At 29.1% G+C, this 14,235-nt stretch overlaps 1 protein-coding gene and 1 long non-coding RNA gene across 2 annotated transcripts in view; both read right to left on the bottom strand.

The window, feature by feature from the left end:
* LOC127278970 (odorant receptor 22c-like) overlaps window positions 1–14,235 on the bottom strand; it is a 62,921-nt gene that overhangs the window by 2,402 nt on the left and 46,284 nt on the right. The gene's annotated exons all lie outside the window — the stretch shown is intronic.
* On the bottom strand, window positions 2,199–2,499 carry LOC127278976 (uncharacterized). The gene is made up of 2 exons (XR_007842573.1): window positions 2,424–2,499; window positions 2,199–2,276 (listed from the first exon to the last, which is right to left on the bottom strand). It is a non-coding gene; the product is annotated as an uncharacterized LOC127278976 (long non-coding RNA).

Here is a 14,235-nt window from a genome sequence, read left to right as displayed (position 1 = left end):
ATGACCAATTTAACATGGGCTCTTATGGGAACGTGTATAAATCATAGGAGAAAAGTGTGATGGAAATGACACAAAAATCTGAAAATTGGTATACAGGAAGAAAATATGATAAATTTATTAACTGCACAATATATAGAAAGTTTACCACATTGTTTTTGAGTAAATAAATAATAAAGTTTGATTTTTTGTCATACTAATAATAGTAAGTGTAGCAGACATGAAAACGTGGCAACGTCGCAACACGTGTTTGGCACGTTTGCGCAGCAACTCGCCGCGAATTTTAAATGCAAGTATACAAGTCCACAAATTGATATTTATATTCAGATATTTTTTTATATTATTTTTAGAAAATAATGGATTAAACTGCAATTTTAATAAAATATTGTATGTTATGTTTAATTTGAAAGTTTATATAAATTTAATTCTGATTAATTATTGGAAAACAAAAAGAGTGATAAAAATACACGTACATAAGCTCAAATTATAATTAAATATTTTTGTCAAAATAAAATATAGTTCAAAACTACTACAATCACAGTTTTATTTAATTGGATATTTGTTTACTAATTATCATGTAAATTGAAATAAAGTATAATAAATAAACTATTTATATGCTTATATAAGGTTAAAGAAAATTCCATTTTATTTTCAAATTTTGAGGTGAACGACTTATATTACAAATTTCTTATAAGTAAATAATCTTATTTTTATTTCAATTTTAAGTAAAATAATTCTTTTAAATACACTTTATAACAACTTTTTAATTCAAAATTCATATATTTTGAGAATAGCGTATGTAATAGACATATAACAATATTTATATCTTTCTTAATATCGAAAATAACGAGACACGTTAAATATTTATTTCTTCTTACCATACATAACAACCCTTTTATAGGGTAATTATAAAATCATTTTTAAAATTATACTTGCACTTTAGGCGCGAATACGAACAATCATACATTGACTACACTTTTCTTTGCGGTGTCATAATGGTACAAATTTACGAACAAGTTCTTTAAATAACATCATAGTGAATGAAAATGAACATAACGAGTTCTTATGTTGATTTAAGATAATTCATTATATTCGTAATGTTCTTTCCTTTTAAAGTAGAAAATTTTTTTTGCACTTCTCTGTGACGGCTTTTTTTATAGTATTAAATAATATTCCCACACAGCACATGATATTTCCTAAATATTTCTGAAATATTTCATTAAAATTTTGAAATATTCCAATGCGAAGTCCTTGAAATATTACTGAAATCAGGAAAATGTCCGCCTATAAGAAATATTGCCTTGTAATTTTGCTGAAATATTTCATTAAAATATTATAGAAAATTTCCAACTTAAATGATGCGCACTGGTCGATCTCAGTTTCTACACTGAAAGAAAATTCATACTACTAAGTATTAAACTCATATTAGAGTTTAATATAAATGTTGCAATTTAGGGAAAAAGTGCACCTATATTGATTACTATTACAGTTTTTATGAAAATATATAATGAATTTAAGAGTAACTATTATTTTAAGAAATAAGAATTAGTATACCCACACAGCACCGAAAGTTTCCTAAACCTGTATTAAAGCTGTGCGTGCCAAGTTGGAAAAATTTACCGTAAAGCTTAGCACAGGTTGTGTAAATATGTAAATGTCCGCAATGGAGTAAATGTTTAGCGTAAAACTGTACTGAATCTTTAAATTACGTATTTAGTACAGGTTTAGCGTAAAACTGTACTGAATCTTTAAATTACATATTTGGTACAGGTTTAGCGTAAAACTGTACTGAATCTTTAAATTACATATTTGGTACAGGTTTAGCGTAAAACTGTACTGAATCTTTAAATTACATATTTGGTACAGGTTTAGCGTAAAAGTTGCCTGAACATTTAAAATAAATCTTTTGTAAAGTTTTATCATAAAATTTGCTTAAAAATTAAAATTAAATCTTTATTACAGTTTTAGTGTAGAAATTGTCTATAAATTTAAATTAAAGCTTTATTAAATATTTAGTGCGAAATTAAACTACAAAAAGTGTTAATTACATTTTCATTAAAGTTTTTTGTAGAAATAATGTTTTTTTCAATAAAAAAATTATACTGAGCGAAAAATATTAACTGCAAATGATGCCATCAATTCATATAAATAAAAAAATAACTAGTATAGTGGGAAATGGTATAATAAAAAAAAGGTTTAAATACAATGAACACAAATATATTTATTAATAAATTAATTAATGGTAGTGATATGGTGAATCCTTAAAATCTCCTGAACATCTGAAAAAAATGCACTCATAAAAAGAAGTTTTTATAAATTAGAATTTTTTGTTTCAAAACTGTATACTTTTTATGTTCTTTTTTAAATAAAAATTTCATTAATTTCAATAAATTAAAATTATTTAATTTAAATTAAATTATTTTTACCTTTTTTCTGCAATCCACTTAGGATTGGCAGCTTTTTGCTAAGTAATTTTACCATTATGCATCAGACACTAAAACTGTAATAAAGATTTAATTTTAATTTTTAAGCAAATTTTATGATAAAACTTTACAAAAGATTTATTTTAAATGTTCAGGCAACTTTTACGCTAAACCTGTACCAAATATGTAATTTAAAGATTCAGTACAGTTTTACGCTAAACCTGTACCAAATATGTAATTTAAAGATTCAGTACAGTTTTACGCTAAACCTGTACTAAATACGTAATTTAAAGATTCAGTACAGTTTTACGCTAAACATTTACTCAATTGCGGACATTTACATATTTACACAACCTGTGCTAAGCTTTACGGTAAATTTTTCCAACTTGGCACGCACAGCTTTAATACAGGTTTAGGAAACTTTCGGTGCTGTGTGGGATATTTATTTTAAAAATTAGTATTTTCTTTATGAATTCACAGAATACGAAATATTATAATAAATAATTTCACAAAATAGTAAGAAAAATAACATCCGTATACTTATTTCACATTTTGTAAAACTTTATATTAAAAGTCACGGATTTTTCCGAGAGACTACGATTTTAACCGAAGTTCTATCTGTTTGCGGCTTCGTGTCCTACTCGAACTTCTACGACTTGATCCGATTTTCGAAAGTGTTGTTAACCAGCAGAACGTACCTATCAACTGTCAACACACGTGTTTCAAATGTTTATAGTGCCACAGAAAACATTTATAATAAATAAGTAAGTATCTTATACTCGATTATGTAGAAAAAATTTGCTAAGGCTACCGAGTTTTAGTGCCCTTTTTCGAAAGTTGGAAGCAGCTTTCTTTAATTTGTCAACATAACCTCACTTTTCGTTTTACAAATTTCACTTTCGCTTGGCTTTTTTACTTAGGAAAATTGGAACTTGTGTAAAATTTCAAAGTATTGAATTCAAGTATTCAAAAATTCAAAGTATAGTATATGTTTAAATGTAAAATGATTTTCGACGATATAGAAACACCGAGTACGTACGTACCAAATGGAAACTTAGAGGTAAGCAAATTGAAAAAAGATGCATTTAAAAACAATGGAGAGAATTAAGCAATCTCTTTGAAAATAATATAAAAAGATGAGTTAATAAAATTGACTTTTTTCATTGGGAAATTTTAACTAAAACTGACATGGAAAACACAGAGTTATCATATGCCAATAAACTTAAAGATGGCTATTTTTATATTACGAAAACGTGGATGTAAAAAGTGTTCTAAGTTAAGTAAATGTTTTTATACAAATATGTTTTTTAATTTATTCCCCTAAAATAAATAATTTTCTTAGGTTTATTGCTTTATAAGCCAGAATTCCTAAGAAGATGTTCCAATAAAATTTTTTAAGAATAAATAAGTTAATGTTTCAAAAATTTTTTTAATGAAAAAATTTTTTTAAATAATTTAAATTAAAATTTTTTAAATTCTTTTTAATTTAAATTTATTTTCAATTTATAAAAAATGTTTTATTAAAGTTATTTAATGATAATAAATTTATTATTAATTATTAAATTTATTATTATTTTTATTAATTTTTATTTTTTGATGTCATCTTTACAATTATTCAATTTTTATTTGCAATAAAAATTTTTATAACAATCATAATTTTTAATCTGAAAAAAAAGAAAAATCTATATAAACAATTAATAATAAAAATGAACCCAGCGTAACCTCTATAAAATTACACCATTGGCACTAGTAAACTATTTTTTATTATTAAGTTATTATAAGTAAACTTCTTTCTCGCAAGTGGTAAAAATATTCAGTAGTTAGTATATAAGAAAACGATATATGCCGACCCCCAGCGAAATTTATCGTTATGCGTATAGAATTGTAAGTGTAGGTTTCGTTGCGATCGTGTAATGTCTATGTATAAGCGAAATGAACGTGCGTGTTCATTAGTATGTGTATTAACCTGTATCGTAAGTGTGAATGTGTTGTTCCTAGTCTCACTCGTCTTCCTCCCGAGAAATAACGGAAACGTCCGACAGTTTCCGCTTTTTTTTCCTTTTCTTCCGACATTCTGAATAAAAAGTACACTTTTCCCTAAATTCTAAAAGAATATATTAAAATGTAATACGCATTTTGTTATTTTTTCCTATGAAATTTCTTTCAGTGTATGGCCTGTACAGCTGCGCAGTAGTTTTTAATTTTCCACGATCCTAAGGTCTTGAACATGTTAGAAAATGGGTGAAAATTTCCCAACTGGGCCACCTAAAACTGACTTTTCAAATTTGAAATATTTTTTTTCATAATCTATTGCAGGAAGCCGAATTAAAAACATTCCTGAAATGCGTCTTTAAAAAAATTAATTTTTTAATTATTTATTAACAATTGAATATTTTGTTACCTTTCCACTAAATTTGCAATTACTCTGTTGCTTGTTAATGAAATTTAATAAAATTTTGTGAGCATATAGAAAAATTATGTCTCTTTGAAATGCAATAGAAATTTCAATTAACCTTTATTGTTTATGCAAAAAAAAATGTTTATTTAATAAACAAATGAATATTTAAACTATTTCTCATATGTTTAGGAAAAAATTTCAAAAACGACATAAATCTACACTTTCTCAACTTTAATTTAAAAAAAAAAAATCTTAGTACCTTTAAAAAATGAGTAAATTACGCGAATTTGAAGAGCGACGTGCAAACGCTGGAACAGTCACTACTGCCGCGCGCGGCGCGCTACTACGCAACGATGCCTATTCTCTGTTATCGAATTATACTAATTTATACTAATATAATTTATAGTAATACTAATTTAGCTAAATAAAAATTTGGTTTAGTGAAAATTTAATTAAATAAGAATGTGGTTAAATAAAAATTAGGCTTTAATAACAATTCTATTAAAAAAAATTCGGTTAAATAAAAATTCTGCTATTGAAAAATTTGGTTCTACGTTAAATGTCTATTCTCTGTTACCGAATTATTGACTAGAATTCTTGAATATCAAATTTTTTCTTTATTTTATTATTTAACAATCATATAACTTTTCATTACAACTGGTTTCTGAAAATTTTTTCAAAAAACGAATATTCATTGAATTATTTTGCAAGTAACAGAATTAGTATCACTAGAGAAAATTTTACATTCCAATGTAAAATATTCTCTAGTGATACTAATTTATACTGATACTAATTTGGCTAAATAAAAATTTGTTTTAACGAAAATTTAATTAAATAAGAATTTGGTTAAATAAAAATTAGGCTTTAATAAAAATTCCATTTAAAAAAATTCGGTTAAATAAAAATTCTGCTATTAAAAATTTGGTTCAACGTTAAATTACTTTTCTAAAATTCAAACTTAGTACACATTGAGCGTCCAAATTAAAATATTTTCGATAAAATAACAAATTCATAAAATTAAATTTGTTCTTAGAAATATAAGAAATAAATTTTTTTTTAAATTATAAATTAAATTATTATAAATTAATTATTAAAATTAATTGAAATTAAAAATTTGTTAAATTAATTTAACGTTGAACCAAATTTTTTAATAGAATTGTTATTAAAGCCTAATTTTTATTTAACCACATTCTTATTTAATTAAATTTTCGCTAAACCAAATTTTTATTTAGCTAAATTAGTATTACTATAAATTATATTAGTATAAATTAGTATAATTCGATAACAGAGAATAGGCATCGTTGCGTAGTAGCGCGCCGCGCGCGGCAGTGGTGACTGTTCCAGCGTTTGCACGTCGCTCTTCAAATTCGCGTAATTTACTCATTTTTTAAAGGTACTAAGATTTTTTTTTTTAAATTAAAGTTGAGAAAGTGTAGATTTATGTCGTTTTTGAAATTTTTTGCTAAACATATGAGAAATAGTTTAAATATTCATTTGTTTATTAAATAAACAATTTTTTTTGCATAAACAATAAAGGTTAATTGAAATTTCTATTGCATTTCAAAGAGACATAATTTTTTTATATGCTCACAAAATTTTATTAAATTTCATTAACAAGCAACAGAGTAATTGCAAATTTAGTGGAAAGGTAACAAAATATTCAATTGTTAATAAATAATTAAAAAATTAATTTTTTTAAAAACGCATTTCAGGAATGTTTTTAATTCGGCTTCCTGCAATAGATTATGAAAAAAAATATTTTAAATTTGAAAAGTCAGTTTTAGGTGGCCTAGTTGGGAAATTTTCACCCAAATAACGATTAATTTCATATTTTAAAAAAGTTTCTAACTTTCTTTGAAATGTTTCCTGTATATTGCAGAGTCTTCATGTGTAATATTGCAGGAGTATTAAAGTGTAATATCATAGTAAAATTGCACGGCAGTATTTCTTATAGGCGGACATTTTCCTGTTTTCCTCAACATTTCATGAACCTTGCATTGAAATATTTCAAATCTTTCAATGAAATATTCATGAAATGTTTAGGAAATATAATGTGCTGTGTGGGTTGTTATTATTTAATTTATAACTGATAATAAATTATTCGTGAATAATTTATTAATTAATTGAATGTAAGATGAGTACCCAGTAAAAAAAAGAATTAGGAGTAAGCGAAAAGAATTGGTGGTAACTTAAGCTGAATGCGGTTTGGCGAAAAAACCGAATTGGAACGTTACGGTGAATTATTTTTTTCTTACCGTGAATTCTTTTCTCTTAAACATTTGAATTGACGTTTGTTTATTCGAGTTTGCATTATAAATGAATAAGAATAAATGTTTCGAAGTCTAAAAAAGCCGATTTGGAATAAGAAATATATAATTTTTTAAAAAGAAATAAAAGTGAAATGTGATAGATTTACCGACAATTTTACCATGTAAGTACTACTCATATGGTAAATTTATCATATGAACACTACTCACTTGATAAAATCGTCGGTGAATCTGTCACACTTCGCTTTCATTTATTTTTTTTAAATTATATATTTCTTATTCCAAATCGGCTTTTTAGACTTCGAAGCATTTATTCTATTCATTTATAATGCAACCTCCAATAAACAAACGTCAATTCAAATGTTTAAGAAAAAAGAATTCACGATAAGAAAAAAATAATTCACCGTAACATTCCAATTCAGTTTTTTCGCCAAACTTAAGCTTAAGTTACCACCAATTCTTATCGCTTACTCCCAATTCTTTTTTTTTACTGGGTAGTTATAAACAACAATTTACCGTAGTTTAAAGAATGTTTATTATATTACACAATTGTGGGTAACGTTCCAAAGCCGTAGTTTTGGATACGTCTTGCTCTACAAAAAGATAACTTAGAGCTAACTTAAGGACCTTGTCCTAGACCATTCGAAGCTTACAGCTATAGAGGGGGGACCAAACTAGTTTTCTAACATTCCATTGAACAAGGGTAGTAGAGAAACTTTTTTAAGTATTGGGCCTTGCGTTACACCCCCGTACTTAGAGGAAACTTAGTCTCTAAGTTCTTAGTCTAATATTTTGTTTAATGACTCTTACATCTTCACCTAGATCTGGAGCTGGTGCCGTAGCTATCGTATCGTACTATAGGTGGTTGAGTATTGCTAACGTTATTTTTTATATGAAATAAATTTATACAGAAATTTTTCTGCATTATTTTACTCAACAATTTTAAAAATTCTGTTTTGTTTAATAAGTACATTATGACGAAAATTAAAAAGCCATATCCCAAATATTTGAGAAAGTCAGTACCTTTTTCGAGCCAAGTTTTGTTTCTCCTATTATTTTTAATATTCTGAATCGACGTTTCCATTACATCTAGAGTACGTTTCAAAGCATTTAATTTTTCGTGGTGAAGTGACTCTTGGATTATAGGTAATTGACTATTTAACAATTCTAAATCATTTTGAGTAATGGAGTAAGATATATTTTTCTTAAACAATATGTCAGTTTTGTGTTCTATTGACTTTCTTAATTTGAGAATTGATTTTGGTGTGTGTATTTCGCAATCAGAGTTACTAAAAACAATACTAGGTTCCTTAATATTAATAATAGTTATTCTTGACTCGCAAGTAGTTGTTAGTTCTACCTCGCTCTCAGGGATAATGATATATTAATCTGGATCATGTAGTGGAATAACCGCTATTTCATGAATTCTAAAAACTAAAAATTCGCAAATTCGATCGGATATAATTTTGTGGCTTGGGATTGGAGCTAGGAAACCTTTTCCATGATGGATAGGAATCGGGATGAAATGGAAAGTCTGAAAATCTCCATGCTTAGTTTCTGGAATTCTAAGCATGTATACAAGCCGTTTGTTCACGATTAAGATATTTATTTCGGAAATATCTATTATACGTTGATAGTTGTGAGGGATTAATCGAACAGGGTAGTTAGTGTTTGTTTCTTCTGATATTTCTCGCAATTGTTGAATCAGCATACCGGGAGTGAGAATTTGTGGGCGAATAATGCCGTGTTTTCCGTCATTGACGGTATTTATTATTAAATTTAAATCATCATTGAATTCTTCGATAGCAATACTGCATAACACTATCATATTTGCCACTAGTAAGTTTCTCTCATTTCTATTTGTTGAATTTATGATTGAATTTAGTTGGTTTGTTTTGTTTTCGGATTGTTCGTTTAGCATTTGCAAGTCATGAGATCCAGAGTTTCATAAAGTTTTTAAAATTCTTGTCGGATTACCTATTGCTTGGCTCATTTTATCCTGATTATCGTAAACGTTCCCTGTGGGCAAAAACTATGTTCGTTCTAAAAACGTTTTAAGAACGTTTTTAGAACGTTTCATGTCCACCAAATAATGTTCTGGAACATTATTTGAACATCCATGTTCTTAAAATGTTCCAGAACATTATTTGGCGGACATGAAACGTTCTAAGAACGTTCTTAAAACGTTTTTAGAACGAACATAGTTTTTTGCCCACAGGGTTGTCTAATTCATCGTTGATTAGTTTCATATCATCTTCGTCCAGAGTGCCGAATAAAGTTTTTGATATGGATCCTATAATATTTAATATGCCTCTTTTTGAACGCGAAAAACCGAGAATTTGATCTAAAGTTGTTTGTAAATCTTCCAACCTGTTTATTCTATTGCAAATCGCGTGTAATTCAAATTCTTCCTGACAACCCGAACACATATTCTTCGCTTTTTCATACGTTTTCTTGATATCCTGTAGTCTAGTATCGAAACTTGAAGTGTCTACTCCTATAATCAACTTTCATGTCCGATGATACAAACTGGTAGTTCCTAAATTTTCCGCGAAAATAGGGATGTTGCCTAAAGGTTTGACGACGATTTCCGCGTGAAGCAGGGTAGACAATGTCAGGGTGAATAATGACAATAGTTTCATCTTGTATCTTTAATTTAAGAATAAAAGAATTTTAATCTGTCTGCGTGAATAATCAATCTATTGTTTGTTTTAAATTATTTCATAATTGTTGTTAGGTAAACTTTTGACAATAGTGGCGGGACCTTTCCAGTCGGGGCTCAATTTATTTTCTTTCGTATTAGAAATCATTACTAAGTACCCGATGACAAATAATTTTGTGCAAAAACTATTTTTGCGTCTTGTACCCGTTTGTATCTTTTCTTACACCTTTGAATTTGTTCCTTTGCCTTTGATATGTATCTTTCGTGTTTTTCTTGCCATAACCTAACAAGTTCCGGGTATTTCAAACTTAGAGTTGTTGCGAGCGTGGATGGGATGTTTGCGTTTCTACCGAAAGTTAATTCGAAAGGGGTAAATCCTGTCCCTTCATGTTGCATGGTATTATGGAGCGGTCACAACTCGGCTGCAGGAGCAGTTGCCCATGGTAACCGTGTAAGAGTAAAAGAGATAGAAGATTTTCCATCTCTCTTACTCTTACACGGTTGCCATTGGCAACTGCTCCTGCAGGCGACGTGTGACCGCTCCATTATATGCCATACTTATGAATTTCAGTGTTTTATCCCATTCGGTATGGAGGTCTGACATGGCTGTTCGAATTAAGTCCTTTACCGTTCCATGTGTTCTTTCTAAAGCACCGTTACTTTGGGGATGGAAAGCAGTTGCAAGTGTTGCATTTCTTTATATATTCTACAATATCGTTTTCCATATTTTTCCAAAGTCCTAAATCTCGTGCTCTTTGAATCGATTTATTTTCTCCAAAATGTTGGGCCATTATTGATCCATGACTTTCTTTTATAATTTCATTTTTTTCTTCTGTTGACAATTCAGTGGTGCTATTATAACACGTGTGCACTTTTAAATTTGGGTATTTAAAACTGATAAATGCAATCAAAATTTTTATCTTAACACGTTCGGTAGATGTAATTGTTGGATCGTTAAAATGCATCCTAAGAATAGTCAATTTCCTTGATATAGTCCATCTTGCAGTATTATCAAATATTCTAAGCCAATCCTTTTCATTGTACGTTGGTAGTTGTTTAATGTTGGGATACCTCCCAGTCCAACATGTGAGGCGTCTGTTGTTAAAACGAATTCCTTTTCGAAATCTGGGTATCTTAACACGGGAGCGTTGCACAATTCTGTTTTCAATCGATCAAAAGCTTTTTGACATTCTGGAGTCCAAATAAATTTTACGTTCGCTTTAGTGAGTTCCGTGAGTGGTTTAGCGATAGTTGAGTACTTGTTAATGAATTTTCTATAATATCCTGAAAGTCCTAAGAATGATCTCACATTAAAAACACTTTTTGGTACTGGAAATTCTTGAGCAGCTTTTGTTTCTGAAGGGTTAGGTTTGACACCTTCTTCAGTCCTGTTTGCCGTAACCTCTCGAATAGTGTTACAACATTTTTGTTATGTTCCTCTATCGTAGATCCGAATACCACGATGTCGTCTAAATACACCATACATATTTTGTTTACTAGGCCTGTCAAAGCATCATTAATCATCCTCTGAAATGTCGCTGGGGAATTTTTCAATCCAAAGGGCATTCTTTCGAACTCAAAATGTCCTTCCGGGGTAGAAAAGGCTGTAAATTTCTTTGATTCTTCTTCCATTGGGATGTGATGGAAACCGGAGCTAAGATCAAAAGCTGAGAAAAACTTTGATTTTCCCAAGCTATCGAGTATGTCCTCCATTACTGCCATTAGGTAGGAATCTCGTTTGGTTATCTTATTAATTTTTCTAAAATCAATCACAATACGCCATTTTTTTATACCTGATGCATCTACCTTTTTCGGAACTACCCATATTGGTGAATTATATGGTGATTTTGAATGTCGTATAATTTTTTGTTTTAACATTTCCCCGGTTTGTGTTTCGATTTCTTTTTTGTGACATTCTGGTGGCCTGTAAGATTTGTTATTGATGATTTTATCTTCCTTTTAAACGATCTTATGTTTAGTGAGGTGTGTACCTGGTAAAGGGTCTCCTGGTAATCGAAAGATGTCATGATATGATTCGATTATCTTGATTAAATTCTCTTTAAAATCTTATTCGATATGTTCTAAACGCGTGTTTTCTTTAAGGAGTTTTAATCTTTCCGCTAACTTTTGAGGCGAAATATAATAAATATTTTCTATCAAAACATCCGATTTTATATTTTTATATTTTATTTCCTCCAAATTAATACGTTTGAATTCCTGTGATTCGTTGCAAATAGGAATTGTGATCGTTTGATCTCGAACCGTGTAAATGGAATTAGGAATGTGCGGGTTATCAAAAATAGCTACGTTCTTAGATGTTTTGTTGTTAACTGGAATTTTAACTAGTGTTATCTGTTTAGGTGATAACAATATTCCATTTTCATGTAATTAGTGTTCCTTCTTATCCAGTGTTAAACTCGCGTTAGTGAGATGGTACTCGTAAGTTTGCAGAAATCTTATTCCGATTATACCGTCCTCTGGCATTGGAAAATCATCTGGTACCGAATAGAACATGTGCGATTTTTCTAAATAATCTAAGTTAACTTTATTTTCCGAAACGCGATTATCACTTCCCATTCTAAATTCCTTTTTGCAACATTCCATTTTAATGTTGTCAGGTATAAATGATCTTTTAATTAGGTTTAGGGATGATCCTGAGTCACGAGGAATCGTAATTCTCTTCCAAATCCAGGAGGTCGAATAATAATTGAATGTAGTCTTCCTGAAATTCTGTTAACTCTATCAATTCCGATGCTTCGTTTTCTCCCCTGTTTTCTACTGTCGAATCTATTTCTGGATCTGCCTCGATTGTTTTTTTTTAAAAAAAAGAAGAAAAAAAAGTGTTAACTCCTATTAAATGTTTTAAGTACGAATTGAGAGCCAGGGTTACTGATGTATGCTTATCTGTATTTTGATTTAAAATTCTTTCAGTATCGTGTGTGTGTGTTTCGCGACCGCATTCAATTTAAACAAATGTTAATTATTTCAAATTTTTAAACTCCTCACTTGTGCAATCTTGCTACAAAGAGTACACACAAGGTTAATTCGGAGTACTTCGATGAGTTAATTGACGATGGCAGTGCTCTGGAACACCAAGAGTATACCAACGGATATAGATACCTTTATAATCAAAGTACTCGCCTTCGTTGTGCTGATCGGTGGTGGTTAGCTGCTGGTTGACTGCTGGTTAGTTGCTGTCCCGTACATTTTCGCCTTGCCTCTTCTTCAGGGTTTTACCGTACTGTTTTAAGTTCCCTTATAAATAATCTTTATAAATCTGAATTTACGTTGTATAGGACCTACTTAATTCAGCCACTACTTTTATTCAGATTTAAAAGATTATGATTATTTTTGTTCACTAAGAGTGAAACACTTCCATCACTTTTAAATAATTCACTTTTAACTCGTAGTTAACTGAATATAGGTTCGTTTTCTGGATACGGTTCCTAGAGTTTATAACACTTTTCGTGAAAAGAATTAACTCAACGCGTATCCTGTCAGGATCGCCAATTTTGTGACAGCTTTTTTTATAGTATTAAATAATATTGTTATTATTTAATTTATAACTGATAATAAATTATTCGTGAATAATTTATTAATTAATTAAATGTAAGATGAGTAATTATAAACAACAATTTACCGTAGTTTAAAGAATGTTTATTATATTACACAATTGTGAGTAACGTTCCAAAGCCGTAGTTAGGGATACGTCTTGCTCTACAAAAAGATAACTTAGAACTAACTTAAGGACCTTGTCCTAGACCATTCGAAGCTTACAGCTAAAGAGGGGGGACCGAACTAGTTTTCTAACATTCCATTGAACAAGGGTAGTAGAGAAACTTTGTTAAGTATTGGGCCTTGCGTCACATCTCATTTGGTATTTTTAAATTCATCAAGATTTTTTCTGTTTCCATTTCGCCATCAGTTTGGTACCTATTCTTCAAATCATCTAACGTAATTCCAATACTCGTTATCAAATTTATGACGTAATTTGAGATAAGGTGTTTTACAGAGCTGAAAGATTTGGAATTTTGTTTTTTATTGAAAGAGCGTTGTAAATTACAAACTGAGTCTTTTAAATTTAACTTGTTTGCAATTAGACACAATCATCGGTAAAGTACTTCTGTAGTAAGGTTTCTAAAACACATACATCGAAGTAAGCATCGTGAGCATCTTCAGTTGAAATTTTTAGCAATTCAGCTAATAAACTTTATATCTAAGTGATCTGGTCTATAAATGAGAAAAAATAAATTTATCATTTTATTTTATTTTAGATATTACATAATTAATTTTTGTAAAAAGCGTGAAAAGTAAAAACATTTTTTTTAATTGTATATTTGATTAATAATATTTTAGAAGAAATTCATTGTGTATATGTGAAGCAAAAGAAGTAAACATTTATAATTGTCTCGTATAAAGACTCATATAATTTCAATTTGCACAATAAAAATTCAGAAATTTATAATATGCTAAAAAACTAAGTATATA

The sequence above is a fragment of the Leptopilina boulardi genome, unplaced genomic scaffold (genome assembly GCF_019393585.1).
Source record: "Leptopilina boulardi isolate dan_hultmark-lab unplaced genomic scaffold, ZJU_Lbou_2.1 LbouV2_213, whole genome shotgun sequence".
NCBI lineage: Eukaryota > Metazoa > Arthropoda > Insecta > Hymenoptera > Figitidae > Leptopilina > Leptopilina boulardi.
Note: the sequence above shows the minus strand (reverse complement) of the source record. Positions and strands in the feature narration are given on the sequence as shown.